General features: G+C 37.6%; 1 non-coding gene across 1 annotated transcript; it reads right to left on the reverse strand.

Moving 5' to 3' along the window:
• Nucleotides 1-20,701: 20,701 nt before the first annotated feature.
• Nucleotides 20,702-20,767, reverse strand: LOC146889934 (small nucleolar RNA SNORD109A). Its single transcript, XR_014999649.1, has one exon. It is a non-coding gene; the product is annotated as a small nucleolar RNA SNORD109A (small nucleolar RNA).
• Between the last annotated feature and the right edge of the window lie 642 nt (nt 20,768-21,409).

Below are 21,409 nucleotides of genomic sequence, written 5' to 3' on the forward strand. Positions count from 1 at the left end.
CAGAGGGATAGAGACGAAGGCTGAGACCATATGTGGCTAATATAACAAAAAATCTATGGAGTCATGATCTGCAGCAGCAATGGAAAGCCCAAAATAACATCCCTGCAGTCTTAGAAATGGAACTTAAAAAACTCATGTTTCTGGAAAGGATACAATAAGGTACTATAAAAAAACACTTACCAGCCATTCAGACCGTACAAAAACACAAAATAACTAGCAAACATTCAGACATACCAATGGCCCTACCTTTAAAATGGTCAACTAAGGAAAAAATATGGATAAAAGAATGGCTTTTAACAGAAGGCAAGCTGCAAGCTTTAGAATAGCTGGTACAGAATGCTCAGCTATTAAAAAAAATCATCCAGCCCTTAGAATTCTTCTCTATTTGTTATTAAAAAAATCTGGAAAAAAGAATGCTGACAGATCTGAGAAGTGCAAATAATGTAATTCAACCAATCAGCCCTCTACAATCTGGAATTCCTTTGCTTTCCCTATTAACTAAAGATGGCCCTTCATTGTTATTGATTTAAATGATTGTTTCTATACTACACTTTTACAAGAAAAGGTCAGAGAAAAATTTGCCATCAGAGCCTCTTTTTAAAATGATTGTCAGCCTACTAGGAGATATAATGGAGGATTCTCCCCCAGTGAATGCTTAATAGCCTCACCCTGTAACAATATTTTTAAGTCAACCATTGTTAATATACGTAAGCAATTTCCTAATTCTATTGTTTATCATTACATGGAAGACACTTTATGATCTGATTTGAATGTAATTATTTAGAAAGAATGTTTTAAGAATTAAAGAAAAATTTTGCCTAAATAGGGATTATAATTTGCTCCTTAAAAAATACATAGAGGACATTTTATCAATTACCTAGGACACAAAAAAACCAAATTAGGAGAAATGGATTGTGAACTCTTAATGACTTTCAAAAGTTCGTAGGAGACATTTACAATCTATGACCCACTGTTGTAATAGCACCTGTTGTAATAATTCATTTGAACTATGCCTTAGATAGTAAAAAAAAAAAAAGACTTAAATAGTCCAAGGGAAATAACAGATGAAACTGTAAAAGAATTCTCTTTGATTGAAGAGAAATTACAGGGGGGCACATGTGGGTCAGGTCAATTTGAATCTTAATGACATTCTAGGCATATTTTCCTTCAAAATTTCTGCTACAGGAATTCTAATGCAGAGAAAATGTATTATTTTAGAATATATCTTTTTACCACATAAACTAAATAAAAAATTTAAAATGTATGTAGAAAAGGTTTCTAAAATAATCATACTAGGAAAATTGAAACTTATTCAATTAGCAGGAATATACTCAGCAGAGATTATAGTCCCTTTACTAGTGATGGGATTAAAAAATTACAGGAAGATAATGAATGCTGGCAAAGACGCTGTGCAATTTTTTAGGAGCGATTAATAACAACTATTCAAAAAGCAATAGAGTTCACCTTATATTGAGAGCAACTTGGATTCTTCCCAATATTATTCATGATACATCAGTAACTGGAGACTATATATTCTATATTGATGCAAATAAGTCAAGAAAGTCAGGTACAAATCAGAAGATTTAAAGAAGGTGGAACAAAGATATTTTAATTCTATCCAAAAGGTAAAATTAAATGATATTCTCATGCTACTAAGGGGTTATAAAGAACCTCTAATTATAGTTACTAATTTGTAATATGCAGAAAGAGTTGTTTTGCATATTGAAACCACTGAATTTATACCAGATGATACAGAATTGACTTCATTTTTCATTCAGGTTCAAGATATATTCAGGAATAGGCTCTGTCCCATATAAATAGCACACATCTGTTTCCATAAGGGTCTTCCAGGACTTTTAGCAAAAGGTAAGAAAAAATTGATTGATTATTGTTTGGAAATGTGCTGAAATCCTAAGAACTTCCTAAAAGGCAACATGTTAAGGCCCATTTGCTACTCAAAACAATTGTTCTTTCCTCAAAATTTAGGAGACCATGGCTAGTCTATATTTTCTTTTTCTTTTTAAAGAATTTTTAAATATAATCTGTTCTCATTTTACATAGCTATCCCTATTCCAACACCTTCCCCTCCTCCCACTCCATCTATTCCCCCATTGCACCCCTAAACACTCTTCAGAAATCATAAAGTTTACCAAGGGAAATCTACAAAATCTGACACACCACTTAGAGGCAGGACCAAATGCCTCTCCAATTATCTAGGCTGAGTGATAACATGAGGTAAAGCGATGTTAAGGAAGGGGGACAGAGTGGGAGAGAAAGGAAAAAGTCTGCCGTTTGTAGGAATTTATCACTGTCTGCAGAGTCTTGGTGTTATCATCAATCCAGAAAAGTTGTCACTTAATACAAGAGCAGTTCAGTTATCACATAAAAGCAGGAATAGTTAGTCACTTTGGTTTTAAAAGAGAACAGGATTCTACAACAGGATTGTTACTCATGTTATTAACAGAGGTACTAGATGAAAAAAAGCATGAAAAAAAGTCTCCTGAATTTTATAGCACATATAAGATCAACAAATATCAATCATCTACTATGCTACAGTTGTTGATTAAAAAAGAGAAACAAGGAGAGAGTACCAAGAGGTGAGTGACCCCGCAGGGCACTCCACTCTTTAGGACCTTCATACCAGGGCAAAACCATGCCCCCACCTGCCTCAGTTTCTTGAGCCAGTCAGCAGGCAAGCTACCTGCAGGTAGGTTGCTCCAACACCCTAGTCCCATTGATAAGACCCTGTAAACTCCATGTCTCACTCTGCCCCCAAACTCTCCTATCCCCCATAACCACAGAGGAACTCTGAAACACAAGCTGCAACTTCACAGAGAGGGCAAAGAGGTGAGTGACCACAACCTTTGGTGGGGTACCCCACTCTGTAGACCTTTCAATATGGGGGAAAACCCCAGAACCCTTCTCCACATGCCTCAACTTCTCCAGCCTGCCTATAAATAAGCTTCCTGAAGGTAGACTGCTATAACCCACCCATCCCATCAATCAGAGCCTGTAAGCAACAAGTTTCTCTCTACCATCAAACACTTCTATTACCTGTGACCTCAGAGAAACTCAAACAAATACTTTAACTACACAGAGAGGTATAAGATGTAGGCTGCTCCACACCCTTACCCTATTGATCATACTCTGTAAGCTATAAGTCCCACTCCCTCTGCCCCCAAATGCTCTCCTCCCCCAAATCATCAGAGGAATTCTGAAACACAGTCTGCAACTACACAGAAAAGTCAAAGAGGTAAGGATCTCCAACACGCCTACCCCATTGATCAGACACTGTAAGCTATAAGTCCCACTCCAGCGTAAACCCTCCTAACCCCCACAACCTCAAAGGAACTCTGAAGCATAAACTGCAACTAAACAGAAAAGACCAAGAGAGGAACTCTGAAACACAGGCTGTAACTTCCCAAAAGTCAACCAAGTTAGAGAACCAAGATAATATACAAACAGAGTGGGCCAAAAGAGACTTTAGTGGCTCCCTGAGACACAGACAGTGTCAGTACAGAGCAAACTAAGAACAGTTTCCAAAAAGACAGTCACTGAAAGGATTGGACAAAGAGATGAAGACACTGAAAGAAGAGGTGGGTAGGCACCAATGCAGGAATTCATTCAACAACCTAAAAATAAACATGATAACATCAGAACCTTGTGATCATACAACAGAAAGACTTTCTGATCTATGTTGGGCACCAATTTGTTGTAAGAGCTGTTTGTTTCTTTTCCATCCACCCAGACTCCTGAAATAATCACCCCAAAACTGTATTATTTTATTAAAATCATTGCTTGTCCCAATATCTATCCCTAGCTTCTTATTGGCTACCTCTTACATCTTAATTTAATCCATCTTTATTAATCTGTGAATCATCATGAGGTCATGGCCTACCAGCAAAGTTTCAGCTTGTCTACCTCCTGCAGAGGCTCCATGGCTTCTCCGAGAATTTTGTTTAGTTTTCACTACCTAGCTCTGTTCTACCCTATCAGACAAATTCAGTTTCTTTATTGGTATTCAAAGCATACAGAAGAAGCACAATATCAAGCCCAGAAGAAACTCAAGCACGTATCAAGTCCAGACGAAGCACAAGAAAACAATTTTAAACGTAACTTTATAAGGATGATGGAGACCTTTAAATAAGAAATGAAAAATTGGAGCAAAAGACAAAGAAAACATTGAAAGAAATTAATAAATCTCTTTAAAAAACAAAGAAAAAACAAACAGGTGAAGAAAACAGTTCAAATTCTTCAAGACTTAAAGATTAACATAAAGTTAATAAAGAAAACACAAACTGAGGGAATTCTGGTTATGGAAAATCTGGGTAAATGATCATGAACTACAGAGAAAAGTTTAACCAACAGAATACAGAAGATGGAGGGCAGATATGAGAGCAAGAAAAGGGATATCTTGATTGAGGGAGCCATATGAGGTTATCAAGAAACGTAGCTCTAGAAAAATTCCCAGGAATCCACAAGGATGACCCCAGATAAACCCTAAGCAATAGAGGAGAGGATGCCTGAACTGGCCTTGCCCTGCATGAAATGAAACAAAGAGTTGGTTATTCATGAAAATCAACAAGATAGACAAACCCTTATTCAAACTAATCAAACAGCAAAGAGAGAACATCCAAATTATCAAAATCAGAAACAAAAGATGGGGCAGGCCCTGCATCAGCTCAGCAAGAATCCTGGCCACAAAGGGGCACTGATCCTCTTGCAGCAGATTCATCATTGGGGTGAGTTTGCTCTGACCCATGACAGAAGCCCGACAAGGAGCAGCTCAGACATCCCCAGTTCCCCTTGACTCCCTGGCCACTCTGCAGGGGCTAAGCCCTCTTGCCTCCTAGCCCATCCCACCTTTCATCCAGGAACCCCTTCCTTTATTCCTCTCTTCCTCCTCTTCTGGGCCATAAAAATACCCAGCTCAGCTGGCTTGCAGGCTGGGACTGGGCTGGAAGTGTAACCCAGCAGGAGGGAGTGGTTGTGTTTCAATACAGCGCCAAGGGGCGCTGATCCTCTAGCAGAAGATTCATCAGAGGGGGGAACCTGACCCAACCAGAAGATCCACTAGAGAACAGTTGAAGGAAGAGATGGGCAGATGCCAAGGCAAGAATTCCTCCAACAATCTGAAAAATAACATGAAAACACCAGATCCCAGTGATCTTACTACAGAAGGACTTGAACACCCTGTTTCAGAAGAAGTGGAAAACAGTGTCATTGTGAAAGTAATAGAGTCCCTTAAACAGAGTATGAATAACTCACTTAAAGAACTGTAAGAGAAGTATAACAAAAAAATTGAAAAAATAAGTAAAGAAATGGAAGAGAAATATAACAAAAGGTTTGAAGAAATGAGTAAATTCGTAAACAACACCCTGGGAAACCAAGAAAAAACAATTAAACAGGTAGTGGAAACAGATAAAGAATTGAAAGCTGAAATGGAGGCAATGAAGAAAACACAAACCGAGGGCCAGCTAGATATGGATAATTGAGGTAAACAGACAGAGACTTCAGAAGCAAGCATGACCAATACAATACAAGAAATAGAAGAATGAATCTCAGATTATGAAGACACCATAGAGAAAATAAACACTCTGACCAAAGAAAACAGCAAATCCAACAAATTCTCATCACAAAACATTCAGGAAATCTGGGACATAATAAAAACACCAAATCTAAGAATAATAGGGGTAGAAGAAGGAGAAGAATTGCAGATCAAAGGTTCAGAAAATATATTCAACAAAATTATAGAAGAAAACTTTCCCAACCTAAAGAACGATATTCCGATGAAGGTTCAAGAAGCATACAGAACACCGAATAGACTTGATCAAAAAAAAAATCCCCTCGTCATATAATAATCAAAACACTCAAAGCAATCAGATTAAAGAAAGAATATTAAGAGCTGCAAAGGAAAAAGGTCAATTAACTTAAAAAGGTAAACCTATCAGACTTACACCAGACTTCTTTATGGAAACCATGAAAGCCAGAAGGTCCTGGATAGAGGTACTGCAGAAACTAAGAGACCATGGATGTAAGCCCAGACTACTATACCCAGCCAGGCTATCATTCACTATCAACGGAGAAAACAAAATATTCCAGGATAAAAACAAATTTAAACAATACATAGCCACAAATCCAACCTTACAGAGAGTATTAGAAGGAAAGTCACAACCGAAGGAATCCAACAATCACAGCATCACCTACAATAACTCAGACAGGAGCGACCCTTCACAAGTACAACTCAAAGAAGGGAAACACATACACTCTACTACCCAAAAATAAATAAATAAATAAATAACCACAGTCAACAACAACTGGTCATTAATATCACTTAATATTAATGGACTCAATTCACCTATAAAAAGGCACAGACTTAGAGATTGGATACGAAAACAGGATCCAACATTCTGCTGTTTACAAGAGACACACCTCAACCACAAAGACAGACACCTACTCAGGGTAAAGGGTTGGGAAAAGGTTTTCCAAGAAAATGGACCTAAGAAACAAGTGGGTGTGGTCATTCTAATATCTAACATAATCGACTTCAAACTAAAATCAATCCGAAGAGACAGAGATGGACATTTCATACTCATAACAGGAACAATACATCAGGAAGAAGTTTCAATCCTGAATATCTATGCCCCCAATATAAAGCCATCCACTTACGTAAAAGAAACACTTCTAGAACTCAAGGCAGTCATCAAACCACAAACACTAATAGTAGGAGACTTCAATACACCTCTCTTACCAATGGACAGGTCAATCAGACAGAAAATGGAGAAAGCACACATTGAAGACTTAACAGCACACTTGAAAGTTCTAGAAAAAAAGAAGCTGATTCACCCAGGAGGAGTAGAAGACTGGAAATAATCAAACTGAGGGCTGAAATCAACAAAATAGAAACACAGAAAACAATCCAAATAATCAATGAATCAAAAAGCTGGTTCTTGGAGAAAGTCAACAAGATTGACAAACCCCTCTCCAAACTAATCAAACAGCAGAGAGAGAACACGCAAATTAATAAGATTAGAAATGAAAAGGGGGACATAACCACAGACACTGAGGAAATTCAGAGAATCATTAGATCTTACTACAAAAGCCTGTATGCCACAAAATTGGAAAATATAAAAAATGGACATTTTTTAGATAAGTACCATATACCAAAATTGAACCAAGACCAGGTGAACAATCTAAATAGACCTGTCAGTAGTGAAGAATTAGAAGCTGTTATTAAAAATCTCCCTACAAAAAAAGCCCAGGGCCAGATGATTTCATTGAAGAATTCTACCAGAACTTCCAGGAAGAGCTAATACCTATACTCCTTAATGCAGTTCACAATATAGAAACAGAAGAGTCATTGCCAAACTCTTTTTATTAAGCTACAGTTACCCTGATACCAAAACCACACCCTGCAGTGGTGGCTCCACCCTGCGGAGCTCTCCCAAATCCCATCCCAGCCTTCATCCAGGTACTCCTTCCTCTCTTCCCCCCTTCCCCCTGGGGCCACAAGATCTCCACAGAGCAGCTCCCTTGCGCACTGGGCCTGGGCTGTGGGCGCAACCCAGCAGGGGCAGTTCCTGTGCTTTGATAGCCTGCCTGAGGACAGGCCGGCCCTGTGTCAGCTCAGCCACATTCCTGGCCAGCAAGAGGCAATGATCTTTTAGCAGACATCCATTGGAAGAGGGGTGAGTGTGCTCCTGGCCAGAGGGCTTCGGCTAGGAGAAATTCAGACTTTCCCCGACCCCCTCGACTTCCTGGTCACCCTGCAGTGGTGGCTCCACCCTGCGGAGCTCTCCCAAATCCCATCACAGCCTTCATCCAGGTACACCTTCCTCTCTTCACCCCTTCCCTCTGGGGCCACAAGATCTCCCCAGAGCAGCTCCCTTGTGTGCTGGGCCTGGGCTGTGGGCACAACCCAGAAGGGGCAGTTCCTGTGCTTTGATACCCTGCCTGAGGACAGGCTGGCCCTGTGTCAGCTCAGCCACATTCCTGGCCAGCAAGAGGCAGTGATCTTCTAGCAGAAATCCATCGGAGGAAGGGGATTTCCCCAGTTCAGTTGCCTTGAGCACTGGGCCTGGGCTGTGAGTGCAACCCGGCAGGAGGGAGTGCCTGTTTTTCAATAGACTGCCTGAGGAAAGATAGGCCTTCTGTCAGTGAAGTCCCTGCCCCACAAGGGAAACTGACCAGGCACCAGAAGATCCAATAGAGAGCATTTGACAGAAGAGATGGGCAGATGCCAAGGCAAGAACTCCTCCAACAATCTGAAAAACAACAAGAAAACACCAGATCCCAACGACCCTACAATAGAAGGACTTGAACCTCTTAATTCAGAAGAAGTGGAAAAAAGTGCCATTATGAAAGCAATAGAGTCCCTTAAACAGGATATGAATAACTCCCTTAAAGAACTGGATGAGAAGTACAACAAAAAGATTGAAGAAATGAGTAAAGAAATAGATGAGAAGTATAACAAAAAGTTTGAAGAAATGAGTAAATCCGTAAATGATACACTGGGAAACCAAGAAAAAAACAATCAAACAGGTAATGGAAACAGTTTAAGAATTGAAAACTGAAATGGAGGCAATGAAGAAAACACAAAACGAAGGCTGGCTGGATATGGAAAATCTAGGTAAGCGAACAGAGACTACCGAATCAAGCATAACCAATAGGATACAAGAGATGGAAGAACGAATCTCAGAGTCTGAAGATACCATAGAGAAAATAAATGCTCTGATCAAAAAAAAAACCAACAAATCCAACAAATTCTCATCACAAAACATTCAAGAAATCTGGAACACAATAAAAAAACCAAATCTAAGAATAATAGGGATTGAAGAAGGAGAAGAACTGCAGATCAAAGGCCCAGAAAATATATTCAACAAAATTATAGAAGAAAACTTTCCCAACCTAAAGAATGATATTCCTATGAAGGTTCAAGAAGCATACAGAACACCGAATAGACTTGATCAAAAAAAAAATCCCCTGGCCATATAATAATCAAAACAAAAAACATACAGATTAAAGAAAGAATATTAAGAGCTGCAAAGGAAAAAGGTCAAGTAACTTATAAAGGTAAACCTATCAGACTTACACCGGACTTCTCTATGGAAACCATGAAAGCCAGAAGGTCCTGAATAGAGGTACTGCAGAAACTAAGAGACCATGGATGCAAGCCCAGACTACTATACCCAGCCAAGCTATCATTCACTATCAACGGAGAAAACAAAATATTCCAGGATAAAAACAAATTTAAACAATTCGTAGCCACAAACCCAGCCTTACAGAAAGTAATAGAAGGAAAATCACAACCCAAGGAATCCAACATTGTCAACACTGCCTACAATAACTCAGACATCTAGCGACCCTTGGGGAAATGGGGAAAGCTCGGTGGACTGGGATGGGGGGAGGGAGGAGGGATGGATATGGGATCAGGAAAGAATATATTTCAACTAAGGGAGTTATTTTAGGGTTTACAGGAGTCTTGATTTTAAATGGGATCCCAGGTCCAAGGAGAGATCCCCAGATTGTTCTCTGGACAGAGGAGAGGGTGCCTGAAATGGCCTTGACCCATAACCATACTGATGAATATTTTGCTTATTACCATAGAACCTTCATCTGGCGATGGATGGAGATAGAGACAGAGACCCACATTGGAACTCTTAACTTCCTAGGTCCAAACGAGAAGCAGAAGGAAAGAGAACGTGAGCAAAGAAGGCAAGACCAGAGGGAACCTTCATCAGACGATGGATGGCGATACAGGCGGAGACCCACATTGAAGCACCAGACTGAGCCCCCCAAGGTCCAAATGAGGAGCAGAAGGAGGAAGAAAATGAAAAAGAAAATCAGGACTGCGAGGGATGCGATCACCCACTGATACAAGGGGACTGATCTAATGAGAGTTTACCAAGGCCAATTGGACTGGGATTGAACGAGGCTGTGATCCAACCAGATACTCTGAATGTGGCCGGATTCTCTGAATGTGGCTGGCCTGGAGTCTTTCTGAAAAGCCATTGACAATGACACTGGGACTTGTTTCCTCTGCATATACTGGATTTTGGGGATCCAGTCTGTCTGGACACTCACCTCCCTGGACCTGGAGGGAGGGGGGAGGAACTTGAACTTCCCACAGGGCAGGAAACCCTGACTGATCTTAGGGATGGAGAGAGAGGAGGAGAGGGAGTAGGGGGAGTGGGAGGGTATTGGGAGGAGGGGCGGAAATGGAAACTTTTATAATATAATAAAATTACTTTCAAAAAAATGAAAAAAATAAAAATAAGAGAAATCTGATTCCTTAATCAAACGGAAAATACCATTTGAATTATTAAAAATGTCATGTTTTTTTTTCTTTCTAAAGGTCCTTTAATAAGTAAGCATCATGTTTTGTTGATTGCATAAGATCAAAATGGGCAATATCTTATTCACAGATTCCTACCCCCCCCATAATACTCTTCTCTACTTCTAAACATAGTATTCAATTTCTATTTCATGCTGCAGTCATCAATAGTATTCCAATTCTGAGATATCTATGCTGTCCATTTACTCCCTCATATTTTTCATGTTCCAGTTCAGACCAAAATCAGAGATAAATCTTCATCAATATTCCTGAACATCACTAATAGTTTCATATAAATTTAGGAGGTACTGGTCTTTAGGTTTGCATGTCTGAGACAGGTTTCCCTCTCTGTGTGTTATCAACACCAGATAAATTTATACATCCAAAGGTACAAGGTGCAGTTTCAGGACTTCTTTAAATTCTATGGCTTGTATAAAACACTTATTCTTCCTAATTTATGTATGGCTGGGCATCTAGTGGTATACCACATCCTTCTCTTGTGTACTGTGTAACAGGTGAACTGCATTTTTATCAAAGCTATAGGAAGATTGACACTTTAAGGAATTTCTTAAGAAATAAATAAATGAATCCTATAACACACAATGTAAGTTACAAAGTAGTGCAAACACAGTGGATGCCCTCTGAAAATCCACATCTCTAGAATTATGATGGGCCAAATACTTATGTGCTTTAGAGTGCTATAATCTAGAGAAGTCTTTGCTATCATACTCATGATATGGATACTCAAACTGGTAGGGTAGAAATAGAATTTTAATGATGGGATTTCATGGGAAAATTAAATGAAGAATCTGTGCATGAATGAAGTCAAAACTTCTGAAATTCAAAGTTGAAAAGAAAGTCTTATATCTTCTCTAGAGATGAAAGTTGTTACAGCATATAATATATACCACTGTTTTCAAGTCAACAAGAATAGAGGGATTGGTAAAATTTGCTTATTGTGTCCACTAAGTCTTATTAGTTATTCTCCCCTAGGGTTACTAGAATGCAAAAGATTTGAAAATGGTAAAAATAATATATACAGAGAATATCAAAAAACAATGATCAAGAAAGTGATCTCATGAAAATCATTAATTGAAGTTCTGAGATCTCAGATTCAGAGTTTCTAAAATTCCCAGTCTTGGAACACAGGGAGCTGGTGAACAGAACAAGAGTCACTGATTACCTGTCATTCCAAAGTAGGATCAGGCTTCCAGGCTTTTGTCCTGCTACAAAATATAAATATACAAATGAAATGTATCAGAAATAAAAATGCATTTTGGAAAAATGAGGTCCTAATTCATCTGAATTACACATCATAACTTTCAGGTCTATGAGCATATACAAACTTTTTATCAAGTACCGGAAGAGTTCCTTTTCTTTCATCATATTGTACCTGATTGAAATGGCCTGTTTGTTTCCTTTCTAATTGCTTACTCTAAAGCAGTTTGTCAAAGCTCTGAAAAATCCAAAAAGAGACAGGCTTTGTCCATCAGAAAGAATAGTGAAAATTATATTTAAGAAAGTATGATTGATTCATCTTCTGTGAGTCATACTTGCTTTTCTTAAAGCATTTTATAAACAATGAATTAAATATGGGTTCCAATTTTGATTTCTTTGACAAGTTCCTATTAAGAATACTATCAACCACAACTCATCTGGGCCAAAATACTCTATTCTATTTTTTCTTGCATCATATTTTACTTGATATATGTGTTCTTTCTGTGTATCCTATTAGGGATCTTAAAGCATTTTGTTTCATTATTACAGGAGAACATGGTAAATAGTTTAGTTTCAATTGACCTTTGAGGTTCCTGTGATACTCTACAAAGGAAATACACCTGGTTATGGCATTTCCTGTGTTCAGAAACATTATGTGTCTGTTTTATTAGCTATGTTCCTTGTGAATCTACTTACTTCATTTTTCTTCAGCAATCCACTTCCCTATATTGTGTGTCAGGTTAATGAGGTTGTGAGTGTAGTATGTTGTTTGTACTTGGAATCAGGAAAGGTTTATTAAATGTATTAAGCTTGCAAATGATAATACACAATGTAATAAACATAAGACTCTCACTGTAAGCATTATGGTTTATTTAAAATAGCTTTAACAAGTCTCAGTAAAAAATATGTGAAAAATATAATATGGTACTAAAAAGTGATTGCTAAGTTGAGCAAATCCTGAAACTGTCTTGATCTGGTTTCAAAAATAATAAAAAGGCAAATAATATCTTGGGAAAATTCTTTTCCTTGAAGTGAGACAAATACAATGTCAATAGATACAGACCAAATGCAACTAAGAACATACTAAATATACTAAAATTTATAAAACATAATCAATGCATAAAAAGGAAATACAGAGTCCTCAAAATTACACAGTAATCAAAGCAGTGAGTCCCCCAATCACTTTCTTTCAGTTTATCTAATATAAGAAGAATTCAGGATTAGTGATTTTTTTCCATTGAATACACTTATTTTGATCCTATCCTATCTATACTGTATGATAAATTACAATGTTGTTTGGATTAAAAGGAATGAAACAGTATTAGGGCACATTTGGGGCACTGTAAAGATACCAATTTCATCAATATGTAGGATCTTTTTATTAGATTTTTTAAAAAATAATACGAACCAAAAACAGTGAACTCTACTGGAACAGGTACAGGGAAATAATTACTGAGCAAATGAGCCTGAGCCAGAGACTGCTGAGGGTCTGAATGTGAATCTGGGATCTTCAAGGGAGTAGACCTAAACCAGGACCCCTATGAGTTTGGGTGTGAGTCTAGGACCTCCCAGGAACTAGACATGAGCCAGGACCTCTGCCAGTCTGGGTGTGAATCTGGGACCTCCAAGGGAGTAAGAAGGAACCAAAGATCTCTGCAGGGCTAGGCATGAATCTGGGACCTCAGAGGGAGCAGGTCTGAACCAGGACCTCTATGGTTCCAGGAGTTGGTCTGGCACATCAAAGGGAATAGACAGGAATCTGAAACCTCTGCGAGTCCAAGCATGAATCTAGGACCTCTGAGAGAGTATGCCTGAGCCAGGTCCTCTGCAGTTCTGGGCACACAGAGTTCCCCTGAACCTGGGAACTCTGAGGAAGTAGTCCAACTGAGCCAGAGACCTTTGCAGGACCAACTCCAAGCCAGGGACCTTTGCAGAAGTGGATCCAGACCAGGATTTACAGAAACAGGTCAAAGCCAGTAACCTAGGCTAAAGTAGGCCTGAGACAGCAAACTCCAAAGGAGCAGAGCAAAGCTCTGAGAAGTGCTGAGCTGTCTCCAGAAGCACAGAGTAACAACTGGGGTAACTAGAACTGTGCCACTGACTATACCACAAGGAAAAACAATCTGAGCTTTGGATTCACTGGTACCTAGAAGAAGATTAATCAACAGAATCTCAGAAAGCCCCAAACAAAAAATTGAAAAACACCAGCAAATCCCTTAAAGAAAACCAGGAAAGGGTAATCCAACATATGAAAGAAACTATTCAAGACTTGAAAACTAAAATAGAAATAATAAAGAAAACACAAGCTGAGAGAATTATAGAAACAGAAATCATGAGAAAATGATCAGAAATCATAAACGCAAGCAGGAACAGCAGAATACAAGAGATGAAAGAGAATCTTAAGCGCTGAAGATACAATAGAGGAAATAGACTCATCAGTTAAAGAAAACATTAAATCTAATAAAAACTTAACCCAAAATATGCAGGAAATATGGGACACCATCAAAAGGCCTAATTTAAGAGTAATAGGTATAGAAGAAGGAGAAGCTCAACTCAAAAGCACAGAAAATATATTTAACAAAACCATAGAAGAAAACTTTCCCAAACTAAAGGAAAATATACCTATGAAGATACAAGAAGCTTACAGAACACCAAATAGACTGGATCCAGAAAAAAGATTCCTCACCACATAATAACCAAAACACTAAATATACAGAGTAAAGAAAAAATATTAAGAGCTGCAAAGGAAAAAGACCAAGTAACATATAAAGGTATACCTACTGAAGACAATGAAAGCCAGAAGTCCATGGTCAAGCATTATGCAGACTTTAAGTGACCACAAATCGAAGCCCAGACTACTATACCCAACAAAACTTTCAATCACCATAGGAGTACAAAACAAGATATTCCATGAATAAAGCTAGATTTCACCAATACCTTGCCACAAATCCAGCCCTATACAAAATACTAGAAGGAAAACTCTAACCCAAAGAAGTTGGCTACACCAGCAAAGACACAGACAATTGATGATCTCATAGAAGCAAATCCAAAGAAGGTAACAACACAAAAATTAACATTAGCAACAATGAAAAGTAAATTCACAGGAGATAGCAATCACTGGCCATTATTATTCCATAATATAAGTAGATTCAACTGACCTATAAAAAGGCACAGGCTAAAAAATTGGATACAAAAACAGAATCCATTCTTCTTCTGCATACAAGAAACACATCTCAAACTCAAAAACAGACATTGTCTCAGAGGAAGGGGTTGGGGAAAATATTCCAATTAAATGGACCTAAGAAATTCATGGGTTTAGCTATCCTAATTTCTAAAAATATAGACGTCAGGCTAAAAGCAATCAAAAGAGACAAAGAAGGTCATTACATATTAGTCACAGGAAAAATCCATCAAGAAGAAATCTCAGTGCAAAGGACTTGGGGTTCAATTCCTAGCACCCACATGGAGTTCACAACTGTATGTAGCTCCAACTCCAAGGGATCTGGCCCCCTCAAACACACATACAGGCAGGCAAAACACCAGTGCTCATAAAACAAAAAATAAATATGTAATTTTTAAAAAGTTAAAAAAAGAAGAAATCTCAGCACTTAACATCTATGCCCCAAATACAAGGGCACACTCATATGTAAAAGAAACACTTCTAAATCTTAAATCATACATTCCTCTCTCACCATTGACAGCTCATTTAGACAAAAAATGAACAGAGAAATAAGGCAACTGACAGACTTTATGAATCAAATTGACTTAACAGAAGTCTATAGAATATTTCATCCAAACTGAAAAGAATATACGTTCTCAGCACCTCATGGAACCTTCCCAAAAATGGAACACAGATTCAGTAACAAAACAAACCTCAACAAATAAAAAATGTAATAAACCAATGTAACTTATCAGATCACCATGGTTTAAAACTAGAAGTCAACAGCAATCCTAATTCCAGAATACCCACAAACACATTGAAATTAAACAATGCACACCTGAATTATCAATGCATCAAGGAAAAAATAAACAGAGAAATTAAAGACTTCCTAAAATTCAATGAAAATGACAAAATGGCATACTTAAATTTATGGGACACACTGAAAGCAGTGTTAAGAGGAACATTCATAGCACTAAATTTCTACATAAAGAATCTGGAAAAATCCCACAGTAGTGAATTAATGAAATATTTGAAAACTTTAGGACAAAAAGAAGCAAGCTCACCCACCTAAGATAACTAGATGGCAGGAAATAATCAAATTGAGAGCTGAAATAAAAATATAAACAAAGAAAACAATACAAAGAATCAATGAGACAAAAATTTGGTTCTTCAAGAAAATCAAAAAATAGTAAACCTTTATCCAAACTAACCAAAAAGGCAGGGAGAAATTATATAAATTAACAAAATCAGAAACAAAAAGGGGGACATAATAACAGACATGGAGGAAATACAGAGAATCATCAGATCATATTTCAAAAACCTGTACTCCACAAAATTGGAAAATTTCAAAGAAATGGGCAACTTTCTGGATAAATATCACTTACCAAAATAAAATCAAGAACAGATAAGCAAATTAAACAGACCTATAACTGCTGAATAAATAGAAACAGTCATCAAAAGTCTCCCAACAACAAAAATATAAAAATTTAAAAAAATGGAACCAGATGGTTTTAACTCAGAATTCTACAAGACATTCAAAGAAGAACTAATACCAATACTCCTCAAATTATTCCACACAATAGCAACAGAAGAAACACTGCAAAATTCTTTTTATGAGACCACAATTACCTTGATACCCAAAGCACAGAAAGACATTACTAATAAAGAGAATTACAGACCAATCTCACTCATAAACATTGATGCAAAAATACTAAATAAAATACTGGCAAATGAAATCCAAGAATACATCAGAAACATCATCCACCATGATCAAGTCAGCTCCATCCCAGAGATGCAGGGATGGTTCAACACATGAAAATCTTTCATTGTAATCCACCATATAAACAAACCTGAAAAATGAAAACCACATGATCATCTCATTAGATGCCAAAAAAGCTTTCAACAAAATACAACATCCCTTCATGATAAAGTTCATGGAGAGAGCAGGGATACAAGGAACATACCTAAGCATAAGAAAGACAATATACACCAAGCCAACAGCCAACATCAAACTAAATAGAGAGAATCACCCTGCAATTCTACTGATATCAGGAACAAGACAAGGTTGTCCTCTCTTTCCATATCTATTCAATATAATTCCTTAGGTCCTAGCTAGAGCAATAAGACACCAAAAGTAGATAAAGAAGCTACAAATCAGAAAAGAAAAAAGTCAAGCTCTCACCATTTGCTGATGATATGATATTTTACATAAGCGACCCAAAAATTCTACCATGGAACTTCTACAACTCATAAATACTTTTAGTAATGTCGCAGGATACAAGATTAACAAAAAAAAAATAGTGACCCTTCTGTACACAGATAATAAAAGGGCTTGGGAAGGAATCAGAGAATCAACACCATTCACAATAGCTACAAATAGCATAAAATATCTCGGAGTAACTCTAACCAAACAAGTGGAAGACTTGTATGACAAGAACTTTAAATCTTTGAAGAAAGAAACTGAAGACACCAGAAAGTGGAAAGATCTCCCATGCTCTTGGGAATGCACACTTAACATAGTAAAAATGGCAATCTTACCAAAAGAGATCTACAGATTCAATGCAATGACCATAAAAATCTCTGCAAAATTCTTCACAGACCTTGAAAGAACAGTACTCAACTTCAAATTGTAAAGCAAAAAAACCAGAATAGCCAAAACAATTCTGTACAATAAAAGAACTTCTGGAGATGTCACAATCCCTGACTTTAAACTTTACTACAGAGATACAGTACTCAAAACAGCCTGGTATTGGCATAAGAACAGACAAGAAGACCTATGAAACCAAATAAAAGACCCAGATATTAATCCATTTACTTTGAACACCTATTTTGTCAAAGAAGCAAAAAGCATCAAATGGAAAAAAGAAAGCATATTTAACAAATGGTGCTGGGATAAGTGGATATCAACATGTAGAAGAATTAAAATAGACCCATATCTATCACCATGCACAAAGTTCAAGTCCAGATGGATAAAAGACCTCAACATAAAGCTAGCCACACTGAACCTTGTAGAAGAAAAAGTGGGAAGTGCACTTGAACACAATGGCACAGGAGACCACTTACTAAATATAACCCTAGCAGCACAGACACTGAAAGAAACAATTAATAAATGGTACCTCCTGAAACTGAAAAGCTTCTATAAAGCAAAGGACATGATCAACAAGATAAAACAACAGGCTACAGAATAGGAAAAGATCTTCACTAACCCCACATCAGACAGAGGTCTGATCTCCAAAATATACAAAAAACTCTAGAAATTGATCACCAAAAGAACAAATATTCCAATAAAAAGTGGAATACAGACCTAAACAGAGAACTTAAGGAAATCTTTAGTCAGGAGAGAAATGCAAATCAAAACAATTCTGAGATTCCATCTTACACCTATAAAAATGGCCAAGATCAAAAACACTGATGACAACTTATACTGGAGAAGTTGTGGGGAAAGGGGAACACTTCTGCATTGCTGGTGGGAATGTAAGCTGGTACAGCCCTTTTGGATATCAGTGTGATGATTTCTCAGAAAATTAGGAAACCCTTTTTCAAGACCCAGTAATATCATTTTTGGGTATATAACCAAAGGATGTTTAATCATGCTACAAGGACATGTGCTCAATTATATTCTTAGCAACATTGTTTGTAATAGTCAGAACATGGAATCAGCCTAAATGCCCCTCAGCTGAAGAATAAATAAGAAAAATGTAGTACACTTACACAATGGAGTACTACATGTCAGGAAAAAAAATGACATCTTGAATTTTACAGAAAAATAGATGGAGCTAGAAAACATTATTTTGAGTGAGGCAACCCATACACAGAAAGACAGTTATCACATGTACTCACTCATTAGTATTTTTAAAGCATAAATAAAAAAAAACAGCCTATAAATCACAATCTTAGAGAACTTAGACAACAATGAGGGCACTAAGGGAGATTTACATAGAACTAATCTACATGGAAAGTAGAAAAAGACAAGATCTCCTGAGTAAATTGGGAGCATGGGGACCTTGCTGGAGGCATACAGGAAGAGGGAAGAGGCAGAGAGGGGAGAAGAGAGAAAAATGTAGAGCTCAATAAAAATCAATAAAAAATTAAATAAACACCAATCCAAATTTCCACCCCCCTTTTCCAATTCCCTCCACCCACTCTCTCACCTCACCCCCTCTAATCCTAAATGAGGGTAAGGCACTATACTTTGTGGAAAGTCCAATGCCCTCCCTACTACATCAAGACTGACCAAGGTATACATACAAAGAGAATAGGATCCAAAAAAATATTACATGCAGTAGAGTTAAAACCAATGCCACTGTCAGGCTCAATGTCCTTAATCCTATATAATAAAGGAACTTCTGGAGGCATTACCATCCCTGACATCTAGCTCTATTACAAACCTACAGTAATGAAAACAGCTTGGTATTCGCATAAAAACAGACATGCTGATCAATGGAATTAAATTGAAGAACTGGATATTAATTCACATACCTATGAACACTTGATTTTTGACAAAGAAGCTAAAATTATACAGTGGAAGAAAGAAACCATATTCAACAAATGGTGCTGGTATAACTGGATGTCAACATATAGAAGAATGCAAATAGATCCATATCTATCATCATGCACAAAACTCAAGTTCAAATGGATTAAAGAAAGACCTCAATATAAATCCGACCACAGTGAATCTGATAGAAGAGAAAGTGAGACATAGCCTTCAATATATGGGCACAGAAGACCACTTCCTAAATATAACCCCATAGCACAGACACTAAAGTAACAATAAATAAATGGGACCTCCTGAAACTGAGAGGCTTTTGTGAAGCAAAAGACATACTCAATAAGACAAAAAGCCAGCCTACTGAATGAGAAAAGATCTTCACCAACCCCACATCAGACAAGGGACTGATCTCCAAAATATATAAAGGACTCAAGAAATTAGACATTAAAATTCAAAGTAGCCCAACTTAAAAATGGAGTATTGACTAAACCGAATTCTCAACAGAAGAATTTCAAATGGCCAAAAGATACTTAAGAAAATGTTCAACTTTCTTAGTTATTAGGGTAATGCAAATCAAAGCAACTCTGAGATAACATCTTACACCAGTCAGAATGGCTAAGATTAAAAAAATGATAACTTATTCTGGAGAAGATGTGGAATAATCTTCCATTGATTATGTGGAATAATCATCCATTGTTGGTGGGAATGCAAACTTGTACAACCACTTTGGAAATCAGTATGGCAGTTTCTCAGAAAATTGGGAATCAACCTGCCTCAGGATTCAGCAATACCACTTTTTGGGAATATTCCCAAAAGATGCTCAATCACAGTGCAAAAGCATCTGTTCAACTATGTTCATTGCAGCATTATTTGTAATAGCCAAAACCTGGAAACAACCTAGATGCCCCTCCACCAAAGACTAGATAAAAAGAGTGTGATACATTTACACATTACAGTACCAAACAATGGTAAAAACAAAACAAAACAAAACAATGACATCTTTAATTTTACATGTAAGTGGCTGAAATTTAAAAACATTATCCTAAGTAAGGTAACCCAGACTCAAAAAAAAGAGTATGGTATTCAGTCACTCATAAGTGGATACTAGCAATATGTAGATTCCTAAAGCCAGTCTGCACTACTATTTGTCATCTGTCAAATCTGGAATGCCAGTCAGTCTCTGGAAACCTCTTCAGTCTTAAAATGACCTCATATCTGGACTTCAGATTCCTAACAGCATGAGCTGTTCGAGATTTTCAGAGAGTTGTTCTCATCATTGATAGAGATAAAGCTTCTCTCAAAGCTTAAACATAACCACTGCCAGTGAATCTTTGGGAATGTTGTATCCTTACCTTTGGGTGCAATTGGGGCACTATCAAGACACTCTCTATCAGATCTCAGATGCTAAAGCCAGATTGGAATGTTATCTCATTTGTGAAAACTATGAAGAATAAGCCAGTATTTAAAACCCTAATTGCCCTTATTAGAGGATCTCATATCTGGACCTCAGATTCCCATTGACATGAGTCGCTCAGCATCCTCAGACAAGAGTTCTCATCATTGATCCAGATAAGCCCTCTAACAATACATGAGTATTTCCATGACTAAGAGAAACTACATAAAGTTTGTCATCTTAACCTTTAAAAGCAAGAACATAATTGTGTAGAAACATATTTCTCAATATCAAAACAGAGGTATTGAGTCTGACTCAGCATGCATATGTTGCCTTTGTACCTTAGTTCAAACCTAGGTTACATGTGATATCAAAATACTCTATTGTGATGAACCCTAGCAGCTTGCCATCAGGTAAGAGACCTACAGGTAGGCTGCACCACCACAGCTGCCACACACTTTACTCTTTTCTCAGAGGACCCAACACACTACCCACCCTCCCTTTCCCCATCATCCTCATCTTAGACAATCATCTCCTGCTACTTAAGCAGCTCCTATAGGCACAGTGCCATCTATATCAGTTGAAAAACAGGCAAGTGATGATTTTCCTCCTAAACCATACTAATTTGTAGGCCATAAATACCAAGGGACATCCTGAGCCCCACACCACTCATCTCAGCACGGAAGCTGGTTCCTGCCACCAGTTCTGGTGGAAAACAGCTGCTCCAATGAATCCCACAACAGCTTGCCAACAAGTGAGAGACCTGTGGGCAGTCTGTACCACCACTGTGACCACACACTGGAATCTATTCCTACA

Source organism: Myodes glareolus, chromosome 24 (assembly GCF_982192425.1).
Source record: "Myodes glareolus chromosome 24, mMyoGla1.1, whole genome shotgun sequence".
Classification (NCBI taxonomy): domain Eukaryota; kingdom Metazoa; phylum Chordata; class Mammalia; order Rodentia; family Cricetidae; genus Myodes; species Myodes glareolus.